Source organism: Nyctereutes procyonoides, unplaced genomic scaffold (genome assembly GCF_905146905.1).
Source record: "Nyctereutes procyonoides isolate TBG_1078 unplaced genomic scaffold, NYPRO_anot_genome, whole genome shotgun sequence".
In the NCBI taxonomy this organism is placed as follows: Eukaryota; Metazoa; Chordata; class Mammalia; order Carnivora; family Canidae; genus Nyctereutes; species Nyctereutes procyonoides.
This window is the reverse complement of record NW_026575118.1, coordinates 1,927,513-1,947,476: the sequence shown is the minus strand read 5'-3', so window position 1 is coordinate 1,947,476 and position 19,964 is coordinate 1,927,513. Positions and strand designations below refer to the sequence as shown.

The window sequence follows — 19,964 nt, the reverse complement described above, 5'->3', positions numbered from 1 at the left end:
TTTATGAAGAATGGGTAGTCAGTCAGTTTTTTCAGTGTGGGCCCTCAAATGTCAGCATTCATAGGTGTTTCCTCTGGAGCTCAGCACTCTTCATACACAGAGAAGAGTCCTTCACTCTCCTGCCTGGGTGGGTAATTACCTCACTCTCCTAGGACTGGGTGGAGGAAAAAAGCTCAGGGTTTCACTGTTTAGTATGCAGAGTTTCATTAAATTCCTGTTTTCACTGAGCATTTCACCTTTACTTTTTTTTTTTTTTTTTTTGTGCATGGTAGCTCTAAATCCAGAAAAGCTAATTTACTTCAACTTCTCCAGAAAGAAATGTCCCATCTCCAGCAAGGGCTTCATCTTACTGTATGGGATGGAGAGAGTGAACTCAGGGGCTAGTCCCTTTCACAAACCTCCTGATCTTCAGCCCTGCAAGAGAGCCTCTCATTCCAGAGCCTTCCTGGGATTCTGGGAGAGAAACTGGCTGTTTCTTCCCAGCATCTATTCCTAACTTCCCTGAGGCACTTAAGTCCCAACTTTCTGAGTCCACTGGCACAGATCTGTTTGCTTTGCATCCTCCAAAAACCTATTGATGTCTCCCATCTGCTACTACCTCTTCTCACATCCACTCCATTACAGGGGGTTTGGGCAGGGGCTGATGTAAACACACATTCAGCCTACCAAATGCTAACCTGGAGTCCCCACAGCGAAATCTGACCACCACAGAAACTGCCCCAAAAGAGGAACCTTCTTAATCATTTTTTTTCAAACACTAATAGATTTTCTGTTTTTATAGATACACCAAATCAGCTGAGATACTTTTCTGGTTATTTTATTGTATTTTATTTTATTTATATTTTAAAGATTTTATTTACTCATGAGAGACAGAAGAGAGAGAGAGGCAGAGACACAGGCCGAGGGAGAAGCAGGCTTCGACGTGGGACTTGATCCCAGGAACTCCAGGATCACACCCTGGGCTGAAGGCGGGCACTAAACCGCTGAGTCACCCAGGGATCCCCACTTTTCTGGTTATTTTAATGTTTATCATCATTTTCTTTTTCTCATCATAAAAAGTCTAGTCCAAGAGAATCCTTTTCTGTGTACCACAAAAGACTTTTTATTTACTGACTCTTTAATTTAGCCTTAAAAGAAGAATTCAGAATACTAGACTATGATTAAACAAAGAAAATACAGATGTTTCATGCAATAAAGCTGTTTTCACGGACTCCTTCTTGCTACTTCAATCTAGCCTACAATGGCCTGAACTGAAAGGTATTTACCTCAATAATGGTAAAGTGTTTTCCAAGACGACCCTTTGACTACTGCACACAGTCATCACCAATACTGGAATCTTAGCTGTTTTGCTGCTAAAGATAGGCAGCAAAGGAGGAATGATTGGAAAGTTAAAAACATATTTAAGCATGAGGACTTTTCTCACATCCAAATAATCACAATCTTTTCACTCCCATCCAAAAGACACAAATCTGAAGACTCTTAACCTGAAGACTTTGATCTTTAAGGCTGAAAACTCAGGAGACTTGTTCTAAACATTAAAATTCATAGTTAAATAAGAAAGACCTACAGAATAAAATACTAAATTACATTTTTTATCTAATTCTGCTCAAAAGGAACACATATTTTGGACCTTTCAAGAGTTATAACTGCCTCCTGCTATTACTCATGACTTCCCTGAAAAGAAAACCAAGCATATACAAAAAAGATTCCCATGGGGGGAAAATTACATCGTTCTACTTCTCAAGCTGGTCAGTAGTTACATGGATGTTCACTTTTTAACAATTCATTGAACTGCACATTTTGGATTTCAAAAGTTATGTGTTATATTTTATAATGAAAATTACTGTTTTAACAGTTAAAAGAGAAGTGGATAGAAAGTTAGAAACTTCATTTGTCATGAAACAGAGTGCTATGATCTTACTTGTCTCAAATTATTACACAGGCTGACATGGATAAAGGGATAAAAGTCATCATGATTTACCCTCAGTGCCTAAATCAGGGTCTCACCCAATTTCGATAGACATTTTCAGATGAGGAAACTGAGGAATTTAATAGGTAATTAGGAAGGTTACTAATAGTGATGGAATCAGCACTAATTCCAAGTGCCATATGTCCAATTAAGGGTTCCTTAAACATTTTATAAGGAGAGAGAACTTTCCATTTTTCCAAAGTTCTGAATTAAAAAAACAAGTTATCAAAGCTGATGGTCTCTGCTGTGATGTCTGTGAGTTTCCTGAGATCCCCAGGGAGGAAGCAGAGCTCCACTAGGTACAGCTGTGAAACTGACTAATGAAGGACCATTCTTAGTCATTTGGCTTACTTCTAGTTAGTGTAAAAATGCACCTGCTGCCTCAGAAGTTACTTTAACTCAAATGCAAACAAGAAACCTAGGAGTGGTCAATAACCTTATGTTCAAAGGGAAGAACACCTCTTTCCCACTCACAGGGTTTCCACAGGAGGTATATTCCCTGTCCATTCCAGACTTCTTGCCCTACACCATATTCTTCCCTATAGAGGTGGGACAACTTGGTTAGTCTCAGTTTGCAAATGGATGGAGTTTTTCAGTGAAAGACACCAAGTGTAAGAGATCTTGCCTTCTCTTTTTCTCTAGTTGGGCAATGGAAGCCAGAGATCTGGGTATTTCTGCCCTACAGCCTCAAACCTTCCATCTTGCATGTTCCAAAATCTACATGAGGGTGGAAGTGCGCAAGACCATTTTGAACTTCGTAGCAAGCTCTGTCTTCCAATGTAGTCTTCGTCAATAATTAAGCTAATATTTTGTCTATCTGTTGACATTTATCTGTTTTTTTTAATTCACAGGGAAGAGCAGCTGCCTGTCATGGGTCCTCCTCAAAGATGCCACCAGCTGCATTAGAAGTCAGAGGACATGGACTTGATCCCCCACAGCTCTCCTCTGTGGGTTTCTGTGCCCACAAACACTGGTGTTCTAGCTGCAATAAGTAGGCAAGCCAAGTGGAAGCTTTCTAAGATTTTGTTCAGTGGATACTTTTAATTACTTCTTCTGCTCTAGAGGGCAATACTAAACTTAGATTCATGATTCTGGTCCTTTCTGGAGCTGGCTCTGCCAACATGTCTGTGATATGAGGCAAGTCACAATCTTTCTGGAAAGTCTTTAAAAAAAACTTAAGCTTCCTCATTTTTTAAATGAAGGAATAACTTCCCTATTTTTTAAAAGATTTTATTTATTTATTCATAGAGATGCAGAGAGAGAGAGAGAGAGAGAGAGGGAGAGAGAGAGAGAGGCGCAGAGACACAGGCAGAGGGAGAAGCAGGCTCCATGCAGAGAGCCTGACTCGGGACTCAATCCAGGGTCTCCAGGATCACGCCCTGGGCTGCAGGCGGCGCTAAACCGCTGCGCCACTGGGGCTGCCAACTTCCCTATTTTTTAAGGTACTTTCCAACTCTGAAGTACAGAAAGGCTTTAATAAATGTATTCTAGAATTTAAAAAACAGACTTTAATATATATATGCAATTAATATATAACAATGTATACTGTGTCCTCATAGTTTCTGAAGATCAATGACCGTCTGCCTCATAGCTGTGACACCGCACCATTTTCAAGCTCAGTGACATTCTGAGTTTTCATGGTCACTCATGACTGACCTCTCCATAATGATAAACAACCCGGTAAGTTCTCTGTGCCCTTTGCTACTAGCCCCTGCACATCCTCTCCTATTTCTCCTTTTCCACCGTCCCCGCTGAACCAACCGCTACACATTCCACCCTCCTGTCTGCTGCCTCCTCTCCCAGCCCATCGGCACTAGTCTCATTTGCCTCCCTACTCCATAAAGGACCCAGATGGAACCAGCAGTGCCAGTGATACATCACCCCCACTTCCAATTTTCTGAGCATTGCTGCAGAGTCAGGAAGATGGGGAAGATTCCTTCTACCACTTGTTAGGCCTGGCCACCTCTGGCTCCCTGTGGCATTCACATGTGCAGTGACTCCAAACTCTTCCCCTTCTGATATGTTCCCCTTCCCCGACTTTACCCCTCATCCCCAACTTACTTTCAGCAAATCAGCTGGTCTCCTCTGTTGTTGCTCTTGTTTCCCAACAGAAGGGAACGGATCCACTTCAGATGCAGCCACCTTACCTCCCAGCAACCAACTTCTCTTTCTAAATCTGTGTCTTTTTGCCTCCATGTCATACCTGTTTTTCCATGAGTAACTTTACCTGTGCCATGACCTTGAGTGATCAAGTAATTTATTATTCAAAAAAGTGACCTTCTTTTAGAATAAAAGTAGGGATTATTTTTCCAGATATTTGTAATATCTGCCCAGACATTATCCCATAAATAAACTGGGGTCACAGGTGTGAACCAGAGACTGTTCTGGGCCATTAGGACATACGGCCACTCTCTCTTGTTCCTACTCCTCCTACTTGCCTGCCGAAGGGCTGCCTCCCCACTCCCTCTACATGAACACCCACTACACTCTCAGGCCTCTCTCATTAGTTTTTGTTTTGTTTTTAGTCATTAGCCTCTCAGCTTTTCACAGAGCAATCATGGTTTATGCTCACTCCACTTCCTTCCCATTCAGGCACCTGGCTGATTTGTCTCTGACTTATCTCTGCTGCCCAACCCCATTGTCAAAGGCTGCTGACAATGGTCTCTGGAGAAGTCTGAAGATCTCTTCCCAGTCTTCCACCCTATCCACCTCCACTAATTCTCCTCTCTTGCCTTTCCTTACCCAGCCTTTTCCCTGTCCTCCTGTTTTCTTTCTTCTCAGCATCCTGACAGCCTCTTTCTGTTTCCCTCCAAGCCCACAAATATTGGTTTTCCAAGGCCCTGCCCTAGCCCTTTATTCTTCTTACCCACATCTTGAACCTTTCTCACAACTTAATCCCTTCATAAGGATGCCCCAATCTTCCTCTATCAGCAATGGCTCCCATCTATCTGGATGGTCCACAGGCACACAAATATGAACATATCTAAATCAAAACCTGTCATGACTTCCATTAATGAGACAAACACTTACTGACCTCACACTACCAGCAAGTGCCTTTACGGGTGATTCTTCTCGACCATTTCAATTCCTGCCATTGCCATCCAAAGTCACTCAGCTTCCATCTTTGACTTCTCCCTCAACTTCCTCATCTAATTAGTCAACAATTCAGTTGCATTTATTTCTACGGTGTCACACCTAACCCACCTGCTCCCACCCTAATTTATATTGCTTCTCTTCTGGAGAGTATCTTAATAGCTTCCTAACTGGGTCTACCCATGGCTCCTCTGACTCAGATTAATCTTAAAGCATAGCTTTAATCACATCCCCCCAACACACAAAACTTAGAATACCTTTGATGGTGATCTACTGCCTACTAAATAGGCTTCTTAGCCCAGCATTAACACCATCACAGCACGGTCCTAACCTATAGTAAGCTGAATGAGAGGCTGAAATATTCAAGTTAATTGGTATCCATCATATAAAAGAATGAAATTGTACTTAATATCATCAAAGTTAATTATGCCAAATTGTTAGGAAGGCCTCGAAATGAACCATTTCTGCTGTTAGTTCAAGGATATATATGATTCATTTTACTTAAACAAATACTGCAGGAGGATTGTGCATTCTTTATTGATTCCTTAAACTATGGAGATGTACAGAGATAGATCAGCTCTTAGGGATCATTTAATTCTTCCCAACCTCCCCTCTTCCTCCACCCTCCCTTGTCCTATCCCAACTACCAATGCTCCAGTTGAGAAAACCAAAGCTTTGAGAGATGAAGCTGTTCCCAAGGTCACATAAATCAGAAATCATAATTGTAGCTATTACCATTTATTATGGGCCTAGCGTACACCAGACACTTGACAAATGTTACCCCAGCCCCAGGACAATCCTCAAAGGTAGGCTCTAGTACCCCTACCTTAGAGATGAGAGAATGCTTAAAAAAAAAAAAAAAAAAAAAGTGAAGTGACTTGCTACAGAGGACCCTATTGTTAGGGGGCAGAGCTGAGCTTAGCCCCAATTCTATTTGGTTGTCCAGTCTAGGCTTTTCTAATTGGACACTGTGGCAGAGGCAAGACCTACCAGATGTTTTGACTCCTGTCTCCTACTGTTTTCCCAGTGAATAATTATCCGAACTAAGTGAGCACACACAGTTGTATGGTTCACAACCATTTTGTTTGAAACTGAAGTGGTGAAAATGAAATAGTAGCTTCATTCTTAAGAACGTTCTAAGGTTGATTAAGGCCAACAGTCTGACACTTATCAAAAACTTCTTTAATCTAGAAAAGAGATACGTTTTTATGCTTTTTCAATTCTTTTTTTTTTTCAATTCTTAAGTATATTCCTCATCTTAAAACACATTTGCCCAACCACCATCAGCAAGTATTTGTTGAGCTCCTAGATGTCCAAGGTACATGGGAGGGCACAAAGTTGAGTAAAACAAAGTTTTAACCTGAGAGTTCACATGCAGGAGGCAGGCAGTGGGCTGACAGGAATCACATCTCCCCCACTTATGGGAGCTCTGGCTAATTTAGGGACTTCCAACAAGAAGTCAAAATGCTTAGTCCTAATCTCAGCATGCTCTGTCTGCAGTCTTGACAAGTCACCGCACTGTGTCTCAGTCTCCTCAAAGGAGGAGACTGGTACAAAGGAATGAATTGTGTTAAGTAGTTTCAAGGTCCCTTTTAGCTTTAACTTTCCATGATGGCTGAGCTTACTCTTGAAATCAGATTATGCTTTTGAAAATGACTGCAACTACTGTAGGGAAAGGGTGCTGCTGGATGCCCACTCTTCTTTAACTTTGGAAGTACTGAGTTGTAAAAACATTGCTACAAGAGTAAAGCTGACTAGTAACTTTCCAAAGTTTATTATTTATAATAATAAAAAGGATACTAAAGTTTATCCTCTAAGGAGGTAGCATTCATCACTATATTTGAAATCTTCCATTATATCACTGATTATAGCTTTAATTCTTTACAGTACATTTAAGATGTTTAAAATATGATTTTAAGTAACTCTTTCTATCCACTCTTTTGTGGAGTTACTGACATTCATAAGAACAAAGCAGAGGTAAGGCCTCTTGTATTCACTTAGCTAAATTAATACTTCATATTAAGTGCTACTTACTAAAGACTTTCCCAAGCCTCAGCCAAAGTTGAGGTTGGTGAAAACAGTGGGGAAGGAGGAATAGAGAACTATCAGTATTTCAAAGATGAGTGAAAATACACTGTGGGAACTTGACTTTGTTGATTCCATTTCAATATCTTGCATTTCTTTTTCAAGTAGCACAGGTGGTATTTTTAATCACCCACAGTCTTATACAGTAATACATTTTCTTTTGACAAGGTTCTATATGCCTTATCTCTCTTCACACTCAGCATCTTAGGATGTGATACTCAAACCCAGCTTGTGCTGTCAGTTAAACAGCACAGAGGAGGAAATGAATCAATTAAAACTGGAAGAAAAAACTGTACCATTCTAGTGCCTTGCTCACAAAAGGCACTGACTTTCAACTGTCAAAGACAGACCTACCAAGAAATCAGGAAAAAGAATTTATTCATTCAGTAGTCAACAAATACTGAGTGCCTAATATATGCCAGGTACTGTTCTAGGTGGTAGAGTTACAGCAGTGAGCAAAACAGGCAAAAATCCCTGCCACAGTGGAGCCTACATTCTGGTCCAAACAGGGCTTAAAGACAAAAGTAGAAACATTTCAGGTAGTGATCAAGTGCTATGGGGGAAATAAAATACAATTGGGTGTGGTCCCTGGGGTGAAGGGTGAAAAGCTATTTAAGGTGATCAAGAGGAACTTTGCTGCGTAGGTGCCCTTCGACTTGAGTCCTGCAAGATAAGAAAATTTTATTCTTAATCCCACGAATGTAGTGAGAGGTGGGAATGAGTCAAGTTGGTCTTTAAGGGTGGTGACAGTGGTTAAAAGTTCTGTATCAACGGCAAACTAAGTTCCTTTCTGGATTTGGCTTAACACACACACGCAACACACACCTCTAAATCTTTAACTAGGACTCCTACTTAGGAACCACTTGTTTTTCTTTTAAGATGTACTGACTTTTGAAGTTCTTGCTAATTACTTTAGCGGTACCTGGGCGCAGGCAATTACTTAAAGGACTGCTTCAGAACCCAATACCTCAGCTGACACTATCCAAATTCTCAATGAGACAGGACCCGGCCTCGCAGCGAATCAGCGCTCTTCCACCGACTCACGCAGCCAGGTGGAATCGTGCAATCCTTCCCAAAACGAGAAACAAGCTTCGGGAAATGTGGGGGAACCTGACACCCTAAAGTTCCCCAAAATTGTGCAAGGGGGAAAAAACGAGCCGCCGCTCTTTTGCATGGGCTCTCCCCCGCCCCTCCAGGCGTCATCGCTGCAGAAGGGCCGCTGTCCCTGGGCCGGAGGCGCACGGCGAGTACGCGCGCGGTGTACCCCGCAGGAATCATCGGCGCCCGGTCCGCGGGCGAGGATTCATTCACCGCCCTGGAGCTCACGGCCACGCGTTCCGGGCGTACGAGGACGGCCGCACACGCAGCTCCCTTAATACTAAACAAATGTCTCGAAGTACAAACGCCCGAAGCCAGGCCGGGCGGCGCAGAGGAAACGGCACGTTTCGGCCGCTGCCCGAGTGTTCCCGGGGCCGGGAGGAGCGAGGCGGACAAGTCCCCCGCCCTGGCCGCCCCCCGGGCCCCCCGGGCCCCCCCCCCCGCCCCCGCGGCCCCCGCAGGCGCCCGCAGGGGGCGCGGAGGGCGCACAGGTGGGTCCCGCCCGCCCAGCCTCCCGCCTCCGCCCGCCACCCGCCACCCGCCACCCGACCAGGGCCACGCGCCCTCGCCGACGCGCCTCCCGCTCGCCCCTTCCCTCTCCGTGACATCTTATATAATAACCCGAGCTCATCACAGCGGAAGCAACGCGCGCTGCCGGGCCCGTCTCCCGGCCCCGGCGAGGTGCTCGCGCCCCGAGCCCGCGGCCCCCGAACCAGGCGCCCGGGCGCGCGGCTCCGGGGCGGGGGAAGGGCCCGAGCGCCGCCCCGGCTCGTCCCTCCTCGCAGGCGGCGCTGCTCCTGCCGGTCCCCGTCAGGAAGCCGCGAGCGTCACCAACTGCGTCAGCTTCTTCAAACACATCTCACGGTCTCCCTCCAGCCCGGCAGCCGGCTGCTCCCGAGGCGGGGCCGCGGCCGGGGCTGGAAGGAGCCCCTCGGGGAGGAGAAAGTTCCTCGGGGCCCTCCCCGCGCCCGCACGGCGCCCGGCCCCCCGCGCCGCCGGGCCCTCTCCGCGCGCCGCCCGCCCGCCCGCCCGCGCCGACGCCAGCCCCGGCCACCCGCGACCCCCGGGCGCCGCGCGCCCCCCCCCCGCCCGCCGGGCGAGCCCCGCGCCGGAGGCCGCCCCCGCCCCCGCCCCCACCCCCGGCCCAGCGGAAAGCGGCGACGCCAGAAACTTCCCCGGGCCGCGCCGCGCCGCGCCGAGCGGGGAAGCCGCCCGGGGAAGCCGCCCGCGCCCCGCGCATCGCCCTTACCTTGCTCTCGGGAGGCCACGATCCGGGCGGGCCGCGCGGGGCGCGTGGTGCGCGAGCGCGCGCGCGTGGGGCGGTAGGTGAGGGAACCCGCGCCGGCGGGGGCGGGGCGGGGCAGCGGGGCTGCGAGCGGCGCGGGCGGGGGGGCCGGGGCGGCCCGGCGGGGGGCGGGCGCGCGGAGAGCGGAGCGGCGGCGGCGGGCGCGGCGGCGGCGGGCGCGGGGCGAGCGCGCCGAGGGGGCGGAGGAGTTGCCGTGGGTTTGTTTACGCATTGCTGCCCGGCTCGGGGCACAGCCCGCACTCCCTGATTGGACACAAACTGGGGCACAGCCTCTCGCCGCCGCCGCCCGCCGGGCCTCCTCGAGCAGCCGCCGCGCGGCTCCGGGAGCGCCCGGGCCTGGAGGGGACGAGCCGCGGCGGCCGCCGGGGCGGACGTGGAGCGCGCGTGGGCCCAGAGCTCGCAGTCGCCCACCTGTAGTGGCCCGACCTTGGCAAGGAGAAATTCGAAACTTCTGAGGCTGGAGACTTCGGAGCGTTCAGCGTAGAAGGGGCACTTCCCTCCCCACCCCCACCCCCACCCCCACCCCACAGACGGAGGGATCTTGCCCTTGACTGCATAGAAAGCAGGAGCTCAAATGTGCCCCTTCGGCGGCGGCCAAGCCCAGCCTTCCTCTATAAGCTATGCCTGGGAGCTCGGTCTCTTCCCGGCTTCCAGCTTCTCTGATTGTTTTCTGTCCTCACGCAGCGTTCAAAGTTGCCATCCCAGGAGTGACCTTGCCCCATGATGCCCGAGATCCCGGATGACTCCCCATGGCCCCGAGCCCCAATTCCTTAGTGTCAGAGTCTTCCACAGCTAGGCCTCCGCCTGTCAGCCCCGTCCCCTCCACTGCCCAACCCTCATCCCCAAAACCCTTGCCTACAGACTATAGCGTAGATGCTTCTGTTCTTTTGAGACTGATTTTGAGCCAGCTCTGTTCTCTGCCAAAACCCCAGAAAACCCAGTAGGTCCCTCAGCTTGTCAAACCCTCCTAGGCTCAGCTTGTCTAGCATCTCCTGCTGTCTCTGTGCAGTCTCCCCAAACCCTGTGCAGAATCCACCCCCTATGGTTGGCATCCCTCTGGCTTCAGGGTCAGCCATGTGCCTCCTCTGTGCCCCCACTAGTCTGTGGATTCCTTAAGAACAGGATCCTGGTTTTAACAGGGCACTGGGGATGGGAGAGATGAACACTGTAAGAATAAAATTGTCATGGAGTGTCTGCAGCTCTGCTGGTACTGGAAAAACTCAAGAGAGACTCTATCAAGAGGGTCTCCTGATAGTCTGTAAACCTCATCTTGCAAAAAGCAAATACTTCTAAAAACTAAGAATGCCCCCCATTTCCCCCGTGCCTCTGTGTTTACCCCCCCCCCCCCCCGCCACACCTAGCTATGTGTGCGATCCATACTCATAATGGGCACTTGATAACCCTTGGGGGAATAAAACTGAGATGTTCCTTAAGCTAAGGTTCAAGGTGATTAATGGAAGAATATCATGAAAGAATAGACTTTAATGGCCATGAACCTAGTCATTTTACAGATAATTCCTAGGCTAAGAGTCTCTCAACTCTGACAGAATGGATTAGTCACTCTCCAATCAAACAGTGGGGAAGTAAACCTAAACCCTTCCTGACTCTTGGGATGGTTTTAGATCCACTGCTTCTAGTCCCTTTGGGAAAGCTGCCTTTGAACTCAGGGTAAATCCAAATGAAAGTTTTCTTTCCCAGGCAACTCAATAGTGATGATTTAATGCAGTGAATTAGTTACAAAGGTGTTGAAAGAACTGGAAGTGCAACCAAGGGAAGGTGAGGCAATCCTGAGATTAAACTGCTAGATGCATCTCCTCCCCTAGGGCTGGAAGGACAAAGGCAAGAGGCTGCCAGAACCATGAAGGTCTTGCCCATTGGGAGCTGGAACCATGAAGGAAGTTATAACTACTGCTGGAGGTGCCTCCCAAAGTGAAGAAATCCCCTAGTTTTTTGCTCCCGCCCTCCAGGGCCACCCAGTGGTAGAAAGCAGAAGCCAGTGGACAGGATGACAGAGCAGGGGTCAGGAGCACAGTGGCAAGCCGCTGACACCTCCTAACCTCTGGCACTCTTCCTCTGCACAGGATTCTGCAAGGGCAGAACAAACTTTCTTCCGGCCCCAGAACTCTCTTCTTCCTTCTGTTCCCTTTTCATGCTTTTGCTTCCATTTCTCCTTTTGTCCACTTCTCTACCAACATTCCCTTATATTTCCTTTTTCTCTCTTATTCTCTAGCTCTCATCTTTTCTCTTTGTGTTCTAATATACTCCCTCCTGACTTCTCTTTTCTCCGTGGAGTCTCTGCTTACCTCTCCTTGTCACACTTCTTCCTGGGAAGTACGGCAACCGTCTTCAGCATGGAGATGAGCAGGTTCCTATGGGAGGCCATGGAATTCGGAACTATCGTGCACTCCCCCTCCAGACACTGTGCTAGATATTTCACATATGGTATGTCATTTCACCTTCACCTCGTCTACTAGCTGGGCACCAGCAAATATAACTTAGGTGGCTTCACTATTGCCCATAAGAGGGAAGGCTTTGCTGGTGCAGGTCACCAACATCTCTGCTCTTAACTTTCCACTTCTCTAAGTGTCTCTCTCCACCCTTTCTTTTCCCTATTCTACATTTTTTCCTTGCAACTAGCTCAACTATTTCTCCCAAATCTTCACCTCCAACAGTCTAATAGATCTGAATTCTAACTCGGCATTTCAGCTGGCTTGTGAAGGATGGGTAGAATTCGATAAATGGAGATTGAGGAAGGGCCTTCTTGGTGAAACAGTCAGTAATATGGTCCAATTTGACTGAACCCAAAAGGTACAGCTAGGATCTAAGACAGTATTTCAGATATTTGCCTTTAGATTTCAATTCTCTAAGATAGACTACTCAGAAACACAGATTAACCTGAAGAATAATAAGTATGGGTATAATTCATATAATTAGAGTCATAAGGTTTTAAAGTCAGAAAGAAGGCAAGACATGTCCATTTTGAAGTGAATGACCTGAGGCCTAACAGGCATAGGTTACTGGAGTGTGACAGTAGCTAAATGTGGACATTAGAATTTGACCACATGTGTTCAAATGCCTGCTTTGACAAATGTTAGGTTATATGACCTTGAACTTATCTGTGTTTAAGATTCCTCATCTATAATGAAGGGAAATGACAGAATCCACCCCAGTGGGTTGTGGTGAGAATTAAATGTTTTTCCGGGTAAAACGCACAGCATGGTGCCTGGCATGTAGTCTGTCTTCAATAAATAGAGGTGACTATCATTAGAATTTCCCATGGCTATTCGGCTAGCAGATACCAGAGTAAGAACTTGTCCAAACCTTTTAAGAGGTAATGGGAGTTCTGTCCATTCCTAGAAACTATGTCTTAGGGTGCTCGTCGAATGCTGTCTGCAAACATGGTTCTCCTCTGGTCTGCTGTTTAAATAAATTATCTGTTCCCCTCCCGGCTGCCTTTCCTCTGCACTCCTTGCGGCGTGCTCGGACACCAGCCTCAGCAACCCCACTGTACAATCAATCAGTACTGCACACTGTGGAGTTCTGGCAGAAGGAGGGGGCAGGAAAAATTAGCAAGGGGCATCTACTTCACAATTAGCAATATAGTTTATAAGTTCTGATAGAGTCAAATTTTCTGAATTTCAATTTCAAAGGACAAAAAAAAAAAAGTCGTTGAGTTAAAGGGGTTTAAATGATCTGTCATCCTGCAGCCTGCAGAGTATGAAACCTACCAGCTTCAATTTCGATGGACCAAGAAAAAGCCTGCCTTTAACAGTGTCCAATCCTTCAACACATTGTGATGGGAGAAAATCTTTGTCCCTCTACCTTTCCTCTCTGAGTCTCTGGCTCCCCTTTCCAGAACTCTCCCAGCCCCATGATCTTTGTGTAGTTTCTCTCTCTGGACTATAAGCTTCTTGAGGCAATGAACCATATTTACTTACCTTCTAATCTCTTGGATCTAGCTCAGGATCTGGGACCTATCAGGCGCCCACATGCTGTGGAACTGACTAGAGCAATGCCACCCTTACCGACAGGATCCCTCCCCTTCCTCCTTCAAATCTTTGTCTCCTCACTTGATGTCCTTAGCTAGTTGTCAGCCTGCTCCACTATTCACTAGGAAGCATGATAACAGCTGAATGTGAAGTAAATGTGCATTTTACAATACAAACCACATTGAAAAGGGATTATTTTGATGGTGTAAATCCAGGCAGTATTTTAAGAGGGTCAGGAAGACATATTTTGAGCAGCTGGACTTTCCTAACACCTTCGATCACACCACACGAACTGCAACTCACCTCTCCTATAAATAAAGGCTACTTGACTTTCATTGTTAGATATTTTACTTCAGATTCCTTAGGTGAAATTGTAGATGGCCCCTATTTTATATATGGTTGCATTAGTTATACTACCTAAATCATTTCTGAAAAGGCACAGTTCTCTATAATCTTAAAAAAAAAAAGTTAGTCACTGTCCCATTTTTCTCTTTTATTTCAAAGCCAGACCAATGACCAGTGTGCCACAGACTGGTACACAGAAAGCGTTTAGTAAATGGTAGTTATTTTCTTATGGTCATTTATCAGTATCATCATCTTAAAGAGAAGAGAAAAGCTCTTCTCTGCTTTCCTTCCAGATTTCTTTCGGAACCTGAACTTTAGCATCACTTTAGAGATGGATAGCTCATGGTAATCCAATTTTCTGGGTACCACTTGTTTCTGCTTCCCAAAGAGAGGCTGGAAGGATAGTTAGGGGTTATTGCACTGCTGGGGTCCTGAAATCAGCCTGGTCCTCTCCATGCCCGTTCTGCCCTCCATGATGTTCTTGATAAAATGGGGATCATGCCAGCAAGCTCTGGCCCAAGAATAGTTCATAGTGACAGACCAAAGATTTGTTCTCTGATTGTACATCAGTTCCTTCAGGGTTTTCTCCTGGATGACCCAGAATATTCTCTGTGTCTAGCTCTGTTTGTTTTTCTGTCTTGGACGACAATTTAGAAAGGAGAATCTCCCCAGTGGCTTCCCCACAAATAATTCTTTTGGTCTCAGCTATAATACTTCATTTCCTTCCCTTAGGGCACCTTTTGCACCATGATCATCAAATGGTCTGATTTAAATGTCTTCTCTTTGATGATGGTAAAAAGCAAACAAAACCTCTCATTACTGTTTTTTTTTTTAAAAGATTTATTTATTTATTGATGAGAGACACAGAGAGTGAGCCTGAAGACACAGGCAGAGGGAGAAGCAGGCTCCCTGCAGGGAGCCCAATGTGGGACTCGATCCTGGACCCCGGGGATCATGACCTGAGCGAAAGGCAGACGCTCAACCGCTGAGCCACCGAGGCATCCCTCATTACTGGTTTTAATGTCCCTTTTCAGGTAGGTATGCCATGAAGTCTTCTTCGGCTCACTGTATTTCTGTACTGTACTTGACATACCAGCCCTTCCCTGCACCCATGCTTTCTTTCCTCAAGTGTCTGTTGTCCCCTGGGCATCTGGTCGTTTATATTGGAACATCTGGTTGTTTTTTGGGTGGTGTTTTTTTTTTTTTTTTTGATTCATAGCAAAAATCAACCTTGGCCTTCCAATAATGAAATTTTCAAAGATCCTAGAATCATAAAATGTTAAAGCTGGAAGGACTTTAGCAGATAACAGAGGCCAAACAATTCCTTTTATAGTGAGAAACCAAGACCCTGAGAAGCCCACTGTCAGCCTATGATGGGGGAAAGCTAGAACCAAGCCCAAGACTCCTGCTTCATTTGTTTCTTGTGAATTACATTATGATGCCTGGAAATAATAAGGAATTTACAAGTGTCTTCTTCCAACATGTTTACCTTTTCATATCAGTGCATATCCCACTGCATTTCCAGGGGGCCCAGAGGAAGAATAATTCCACAGTTGAAAAAAAAATGTATGACTTAAAAAAAAAAAGACATGACTTAAAGACCTGGGACTGTGTCCCTTAATAATCATCTTTCTTTTCTGGTGGTTCTTTGTACAGTGCACATGGCAAATTCTCGATGATGATGATGATGATGATGACGGCGACGATGACGACGACCAGGTCTCACGTTTCCATGCTGTCAGTTTTTTCCACTTTTTTGTTCTTTATAGTTCTGGCTATTTCTGGGGTTCAAGCCTTCTGGAAATGTAGTTCATTGAACTTAGGGTTCTTTATGAGGGTGATGGGTGAGTTTTCAGTGGTTGCCTTTCACTGTGAGGGTAATAATTTCAAATGGTTAGAGATCTATCCCCCAGGACACCCACATACATTTTGAAACTTTTCTAAACTTGAGGAGGTGTGTTCCTAAAATAATACCAACTATTGCATAAACAAAGCATTCTCTGGTCAGGTAATCTGAAAAATACTAAATAAAACAGAATTAAATAGTTTAGGGTTGATCAGTTTGTTTTTACTGGAAGTCACAGCATCTTTAAAACAGTAATGTAAATCCTTGATTTCTAAGGGAAATTGGTGAAATATGTAGAATTTCCCAAACATATTTGACCATCAAAATAATTTAGGGGACTGCTTTAACATGGAACAACCTTTAGGAAATGTTAACTATCCTTTGGGTTTCAATTATAGTATATAGTACTCCATTTGTTCTAAAACTATTTATTTCAAATGTTAAGATACCCTTCCCTAGGATTTGTTTTCTTAGACATAATGACTTAGCCAGTGCCTCTTCTTCTCCTCTCTATCACTTTAGGATCTAGATGCTGTTATTTCTCAGCCTGAATTTTTCTACACAGAGAAATCATAGGTTAACTCTGACCTCATATCTGAGTCTCTCAATTCTCATAATTATTTCAACTGTCCTGTTCTTTTCTACACAGTTTTCAAGGTGCAGCGGCAAAAGGATAATGGTAAGTAAGTAATAGTAAGTAGCATTGCTGAGTGTGTACAGTGGGCCAGATATTGTGCTAACAGCTTTACATGTAACATCCCACTTAATTGTCAGCACAGCCCTATGAGATAGATATTACTTGCATTTTACACTTGAGGAAACTGAAGTGAGCTTAAGTCACTTTGCCCAAGATAGTCCCAGTGAAGGAGGGGAAGCAAGAATTGAAACAGATTATGTTCAACTCTTAAGGATTCCAGGGCTCTGCTCTTCCAGTGTTAGTCCTACTTTTTAATGTATGTGCTGCCTTCCCGACTGAAATCCTTAAAGAGCAGAGGCCACGGGTCCAGATCTCAATCGAATCTTCTGTGCTTGACACAGCACCTGGCATGCTGTAGCAGATACTCCTTTGAAGAGAAAGATTAAGCAACTTACCCAAGCCATTCAGCTAGTAGATGGTGGACCCAAGATACGAAGCATCTCCCACACCTCCTGCATCATGGATTTCCTACAAGGACCATGCTCTGTGCAACAAGTGAGTTCTCTTTCTCCTTGGAGGTCACACTCACCAGGCTTTTGATCATCCCAAACAAGGCACTGCACTTTGTGTCCCACCTGTCCCCCCTGCCATTCATTTTGCCCTTTCGCAAACAGACTGTGGTTCTGGACCTAGGGAACTAAATCTACCCATAGTGGCTAGTACCTCGGTGGTTGTGTGCTAATTTTGTTGGAGGTGTTTGGACGATGGTCTCAACCCCAGCACTCTGCATTTGGAAGCCCTTCCAGATGTCAAAATCTTTCAGTGTAAAATGAAAAGGCACACTTGGCCTGGAGGGGCAAAGGGTGGGGTGCCTACCTCCCCAACTCCTACCCCATGGCTCTGCTGCATGGTTGGCTTCATGAGCATCAGGCACTCCCGAGTGCCACCAACATCTCTGCCAGCCGCCCAATAGCAGATGGCTGGACACCGCCTGGCAAAAGGGTTAGTAACGGTGTCTCTCTCCAAGACTGGGGCCTCTGTTGCCCCCTGGCCCAGCAGCTGCCCCAACATCTCGGCTGGTTGGAGCCTGTCTTCCTCATGTGGGTTTCCTCCAAGCTTCATCAAGTCCCATTCAAATGGCACTGCGTCTCCATACCCTGGCTCTAAAGTGGAGCAAAGCCAGGTCCCAACAAGAAAGTACGTTGGCTGCTTGAGTGGCCAGAGTACAAGCCTGTGGAGTACACTGCCAGTTGTGAATTGGTCGGGCCCATGTGGGCAGACCCTCTGGTGGGAGAAAGGAACTTCTCTCCCAAATTCAATGAGGAGGATGGGCATGTTGAAAGAAGGAGCTAGAATGGTTTGTATGAGGTTGAAAATGGCAGACCTAGAAACCCTGCAGTTGGACAGGGCTGGTGGGCAGAGGGCTTTTTGGGCGGTGGGGTCCCAATCATGCTGCAGATCCCATCCTCACCAGGTAGAAAGAGGATAACGGAAGTAGAGTGATCCGTCCTGTTTCTGAGAGAAACGTCTTACAATTTGTAGCCATCAAAAGGAAAGACTGTGGAGAATGGGCCATTGCAGGTGGAATGGTGGAGCCAGGAGAGAAAATTAGTACCACATTGAAGAGAGAATTTGCTGAGGAAGCCATGAACTCCTTATAGAAACCCAGAGCAGAAACACAGGAGTTGGAGAAACAGCTGCACAAACTATTCAGTCGGGAACACTTTGTCGTCTATAAAGGCTACATGGATGATCCCCAAAACACAGATAATGCATGGATGGAGACAGGGCTATGAACTATCACAATGACACAGGTGAGATCATGGATCATCTTCCTCTGGAAACTGGTGATGATGCCAAGAAAGTGAAATGGGTGGACATCAGTGATCAACTCAAGCTTTATGCCAGCCATTCCCAATTTATTCAACTTGTGGCTGAGAAATGAGGTGCCCACTGCGGGGAGGGCATAGACTCCAACTGCCATGAATAGTGACTTGGAGTCTCATGAAAGCCTAAGGCCTTCAAGTGGACATGGGTGTGTATACAAAACAAATAGTCCAGAATTCCCACTGAACAGGACAGAGAGGGAACTTCTTTTGGTGATTATTTACAAAACTGTTCCTAGTATGAAGACTTTGTGTCAGGGAATAATATTAGACAAATATAGGAGATCAGGATCACAAACTTTTTGGTTTTCTAGTTGGGAGAGGAATATAGTCAGCTGTTGTATATGTTGTATACGTGGCTTTTAGCTGCATTATACAACTAATGCTCTTTGAAGAATTGTAGGTGATGCAAAGATAACTTCTTACCAGCCGTAGCCTTTACTTTTCAGCTGGCTTATATTTGAGGCTCGGTTTTTTTTTTCTACTGATGTGTTAGAGTGTGGTCTAATCTAATGTATAACTTGATTTTTTGGGGTCACATTTGTTTTTCAAATTGAACTTTATGTGGCCTTGTATTCATTGCTGTCTAGAATGAAAGCTCTTTGGTTATTCTTGTTTTTAGGATCTTTAGTTTTAAGGGAAACGTTTCACCTCTATTTTATTCTTAAGGATCAAGTACTAATGAATGAGCCAGAAAAATAAAATGCAGTAACAAAAAGAGCTTAATATCCATGCCTCTGGTTTTCAGAACTATTCCTGAACAGGATGGACTAAGCTGAGGATATGTGTTTCCTCTCATCTCAGAAGACTCGATAAATGTGAATTCCTGTCGTGAAGAAGTCTTTGTCAGGACATATATGTAATCCCAGCCTAATTAAAATACAGTTCAAAAAAATAAAATAAAATACAGTTCATATCTGTCTTTACTCAATTAAAAATATGTATATAAACAGAGAAGGTTTTTTATAATCCAATTGCAAACACAGAGATGCTCCCCTGACAATCAAGAATAAGGAATTCTAGTAGCATAAAATAGGCCAGAAATACATTTCTTTACTTTATTGTCACCCAAGACAAGCCAGTTAACTTTATTGATATGTAATACAATGTATGGGAAATAAACTCAAGCCATTGCAATGAGCCTTCTATGGCTAAGGGGGAGAAGACCATTGCAGGCATTGATAACATCGTAAGAAAACACCTCAGTAACAATAGGTAATGGTTCTATCCACTTACTAAATACACACACTCTTTGAAGTGTTTTCTGTACAGTGATTTATTTATTCCTTTATTTTTAAAAAGATTTTATTTATTCATGAAAGACACACAGAGAGAGGCAGAGACGTAGGCAGAGGGAGAAGCAGGCCCCCTGTGGGGAGCCTGATGCGAGACTCAGTCCCAGGACTCTGGGATCACAACCCCAGCCAAAGGCAGACACTCAATCACTGAGCCACCCAGGTGGCCCATGACTTATTTATTCATAGGGGTCACTCTCTGAGGAGGGTTCTCTTATGTCACAGATTGGGCTCCCTGGGGAGCAGTGTCTAAGGGGGAGAGATCAGCACTGCAGGGTGTTTCTTAGGGACAGATCTTGGGACAATTCCTTGGGGAGGGAGGAGAAGGAAGCCAGATTGAGTAGAGTGAGGCATTGAAATCAAAGCCCACCAAAGGCATCAGCCAACTCCACATGGAGCTCTGGAGCTGGAAGAC

General features: G+C 45.7%; 1 protein-coding gene, 1 long non-coding RNA gene and 1 pseudogene across 3 annotated transcripts in view; 2 read left to right on the top strand and 1 right to left on the bottom strand.

The window, feature by feature from the left end:
- The window catches only part of PCGF5 (polycomb group ring finger 5), a 120,100-nt gene extending 110,528 nt beyond the window's left edge, over positions 1-9,572 (bottom strand). Inside the window, exon 1 of one of the 2 annotated variants that reach the window (XM_055334413.1) lies at positions 9,495-9,572. The gene's annotated coding sequence lies outside the window, so the exon portion shown is untranslated. The remainder of the gene's footprint in view (positions 1-9,494) is intronic. The other variant, XM_055334412.1, reaches the window with a different exon arrangement.
- Positions 9,503-17,135, top strand: LOC129515523 (uncharacterized). Its single transcript, XR_008665592.1, has 5 exons — positions 9,503-9,567; positions 14,724-14,919; positions 15,542-15,622; positions 16,381-16,410; positions 16,770-17,135. It is a non-coding gene; the product is annotated as an uncharacterized LOC129515523 (long non-coding RNA).
- A 209-nt stretch (positions 17,136-17,344) lies between these two features.
- Positions 17,345-19,117, top strand: LOC129515520 (ADP-ribose pyrophosphatase, mitochondrial-like; annotated as a pseudogene).
- The last annotated feature ends 847 nt before the right edge of the window (positions 19,118-19,964 follow it).